This window comes from Cebus imitator, unplaced genomic scaffold, assembly GCF_001604975.1.
Source record: "Cebus imitator isolate Cc_AM_T3 unplaced genomic scaffold, Cebus_imitator-1.0 Scaffold196, whole genome shotgun sequence".
NCBI classification, from domain to species: domain Eukaryota; kingdom Metazoa; phylum Chordata; class Mammalia; order Primates; family Cebidae; genus Cebus; species Cebus imitator.
In genome coordinates, this window is record NW_016107511.1 from 1,724,039 (window position 1) to 1,728,458 (window position 4,420).

Genomic DNA, 4,420 nt, shown 5'->3' on the forward strand with positions numbered 1-4,420 from the left:
CTTTGGAAGCCTGAGGCAGGCAGATCACTTGAAGCCAGGAGTTTGAGTGCAGCCTGGCCAACATGGCAAAACCCCGTCTCTACTAAGAATACAAAAATTAGCTGGGCTTGGTGGCACACACCTGTAATCCCAGCTGCTTGGGAACTTGAGGCAAGAGAATGGGCTTGAAGTAGGGAGGCAGAGGTTGCAGTGAGCTGAGATCATGCCACTGCACTCCAGCCTAAGTGACAGAGCAAGACTGTCACAGGAAAAACAGAGAATCAAGACCTTTATGATGCTCCACTTCCACTTCATGAGGAGTAAATATATTTTCTGTTCCTCATGATATTCATAATAGCATTTTCTTTTCTCCAGCTTACTTTATTGTAAGAATACAAATATATAATAAATATATAAAATATGCTATTGATAGTTTATTTATTGGTAAGGCTTCCGGTCAAAAGTAGACTATTAGTAGTTAAGTTTTTGGGAGGTCAAAAGTTATATGCACATTTTTGACTATGTAGGGGATTGGCACCCCTACCCCCAACATTGTTTAAGGGTCAACTGAGGCCGGGTGCGGTGGCTCAAGCCTGTAATCCCAGCACTTTGGGAGGCCAAGGCGGGTGGATCACGAGGTCAAGAGATCGAGACCATCCTGGTCAACACGGTGAAACCCCGTCTCTACTAAAACTACAAAATATTAATTAGCTGGGCATAGTGGCGCGTGCCTGTAATCCCAGCTACTCGGGAGGCTGAGGCAGGAGAATTGCCTGAGCCCAGGAGGCGGAGGTTGCGGTGAGCCGAGATCGCGCCATTGCACTCCAGCCTGGGTAACAAGAGTGAAACTCCGTCCAAAAAAAAAAAAAAAAAAATGTGGGTCAACTATATTTATAAATGTACACCACATTTTTCTAAGATAAATACATGTTCATGATGTGGCTTCAGGAAGGTATAGGTACAAAAGTGTAGTGCAGTGGCAAATTGCCAACCCAAATTTTTTAAACATGAAATTACCTATAGACCGGGCGTGGTGGCTCATGCCTGTAATCCCAGCACTTTGGGAGGCTGAAGCAGGCGGATCACCTGAGGTCAGGAGTTTGAGAGCAGCCTGGCCAACATTGTGAAACCCCGTCTCTACTAAAAATAAAAAATTAGCTCAGTGTGGTGGTGCATGCCTGTAATCTCAGCTACTTGGGAGGCTGAAGCAGGAGAATTGGTTGAACCCGGGAGGCAAAGGTTGCAGTGAGTCGAGATTGTGCCATTGCACTCCAGCCTGGGCAACAGAGCGAGACTTCCTCTAAAAAAAAAAAAAAAAAAAAAAAAAAACCCCCAAAAAAAAAAAAAAAAAAAAAATTACCCGTAACATGTACTATTAACTTTGTAAACATACCTCCACATCCAGTCATATGCTGGACTTGAAATTCTGAAAAACCTCTCTCATAAAACATGGAAACATTGGATAAAAATAAATAATATCATCACACATATTATGGTGGTAATGATTTGTTAGGTACTATTCCAAGGGCTTTACATTCATTTAATTCTATGGAACTGACATTGTTATCATCATCATCATCCCCATTTTGCAGAGAAGAAACAATATGTTTTTTCAAGTTGAGCTTACAACAAAGTGAAGAAGAAACCACGAGGGCCGAAAGTGAGCAGGAACTAGGCTGAAGAGCACGCTTGGAAACCATGGACGGCACTGCAGAGCAGGAACTCATCCCAGGAATAGAGAAGGCTTAGCCGACCGACTCAAAGACCTGGTTCACTAGAGAATTAAAACTAAGACTAGAGTAAAGTAGGACCTAAGACCTGCGCCTGAGACTGGAAACTTTTTGTTTCTTTTGAGACGGAGTTTTGCTTTGTTGCCCAGGCTGGGGTGCAGTGGCACATTCTCAGCTCACCGCAACCTCTGCCTCCTGGGTTCAAGCGATTCTCCTGTCTCAGCCTCCCAAGTAGCTGGGATTACAGGCATGTGCCACTACGTCTGGCTAATTTTTTTGTATTTTTAGTAGAGATGGGGTTTCACCATGTTGGCCAGGATGGTCTCGATCTCTTGACCTCGTGATCCACCTGCGTCGGCCTCCCAAAGTGCTGGGATTACAGGCGTGAGACTGGGAGCTTTTAAAGGGCTAAAACCTTATGAGAATAAGGTCAAATCCATCCACGTCCAAGAAAACCTAGTGAGGAAATTCCTCGTATGGCTTGTGTAATGAACTGCTATGGAAACAAGAATTTCAATAAAATGTAAAGGTATGGTTTAATTTTTTTTTTTTTTTTGAGATGGAGTTTCGCACTTGTTACCCAGGCTGGAGTGCAATGGTGCGATCTCGGCTCACCGCAACCTCCGCCTCCTGGGTTCAAGCAATTCTCCTGCCTCATCCTCCCGAGTAGCTGGGACTACAGGCGTGCACCACCATGCCCAGCTAATTATTGTATTTTTAGTAGAGACGGGGTTTCACCATGTTGACCAGGATGGTCTCGATCTCTTGACCTCATGATCCACCCGCCTTGGCCTCCCAAAGTGCTGGGATTACAAGCATGAGCCACCGCGCCCGGACTTGGTTTAATTTTTTTAATCAAATTTTTTTTATTATTTTTCAAGAAATTGATGAGCAACCTGCATAAAATGTTTGTTCACATTATCATTTACCATGCGGGACAAAGATGTATCACCACATGAAAACGAAGACACACTACCTAAAGAAGTAAATCTTTGGATACATTTACTTCAAAGTTAATGACTATTTTAAATTAAGAAGATAGGCCAGGCGCGGTGGCTCAAGCCTGTAATCCCAGCACTTTGGGAGGCCGAGGCGGGTGGATCACGAGGTCAAGAGATCGAGACCATCCTGGTCAACATGGTGAAACCCCGTCTCTACTAAAAATACAAAACATTAGCTGGGCATGGTGGTGCGTGCCTGTAATCCCAGCTACTCAGGAGGCTGGGGCAGGAGAATTGCCTGAACCCAGGAGGCGGAGGTTGTGGTGAGCCGAGATCGCGCCATTGCACTCCAGCCTAGGTAACATGAGTGAAACTCCGTCTCAAAAAAATAAAATAAAAAATAAAAATAAATAAATAAATAAATTAGAAGTTAATTTAAGATATGCAGTTGAAGAACGTACTTAGATGCATAATTCTGTGGAGAATCATTTTTATTTAGATCAAAGAATGATTTTTATTTCTTTTTATTTAGAGTTTTTTATTTTGTTGCTTTTCTTACTCTGCCACCCAGGCTTCTGTGCAGTGGTGCGATCTCCACTCAATGCAACCTCAATTCCCGGGTTGAAGCCATTCTCATGCCTCAGCCTCCCAAGTAGCTGCAATTACGGGTGCGTGCCACCACACCCGGCTAGTTTTTGTATTTTTAGTACAGATGGGGTTTCACCAGGCTGGTCTCAAACTCCTGACCTTAAAGGATCTGCCTCTTTTGGCTTCCCAAAGTGCTGGGATCACAGGCGTGAGCCACTGCACCTGGCCAAAGAGGTTTTTCTAATTAATAAGTCTTTTTCAAGTCCAAGTTTTCTTATGTACATGCCAAAAATGATGTGTAGTAGCTGTTCCTATACTGGCTGTGTTAGAAACTTCTGGAAAAAGTTACGGGCTGCCAGTTTTGTTTTTTTTTTGAGACGGAGTTTCACTCTTGTTACCCAGGCTGGAATGCAATGGCGCGATCTCGGCTCACCGCAACCTCCGCCTCCTGGGTTCAGGCAATTCTCATGCCTCAGCCTCCTGAGTAGCTGGGATTACAGGCACGCACCACCATGCCCAGCTAATGTTTTGTATTTTTAGTAGAGACGGCGTTTCACCATGTTGACCAGGATGATCTCGATTTTTTGACCTCGCGATCCACCCGCCTCGGCCTCCCAAAGTGCTGGGATTACAGGCTTGAGACACCGCGCCCGGCCAGGCTGCCAGTTTTATATCAGTATTATCAAATGCTTTAAATAGAGAATTCGAGGCTGGGTGTGGTGGCTCACACCTGTAATCCCAGCACTTTGGGAGGCCGAGGCAGGTGAATCACCTGAGGTCAGGAGTTCAAGACCAGCCTGGCCAACATGGAGAACCCCGTCTCTAAAAAAAAAAAAAAGAATTCGATTACATTCACTTCTTTAAATAAAAGGAGCTAATTATTACCTTTTTCATCCAGTTTACAAAGGCAAAGCAAAATGTTTGGAAGTACATTTTCTCAAAGGTGAAACATCTGACAGTGTTGTGAATGCTACTCTAAATTCAGCTTGAAAATTCACAAGGTTGAGCATGATGGCGCATGCCTGTAATCACACTACTCGGGAAGCTGAGGCAGGATTGCCTAAAGGCTGAACCCTGGAAATCGAGGCTACAGTGAGCTGTGATCATATCACTGGACTCCAGCCTGGGGTGACAGAGGGAGACCGTGTCTCAAAAAAACACGCCCCCCCCCAAAAAAAAAAC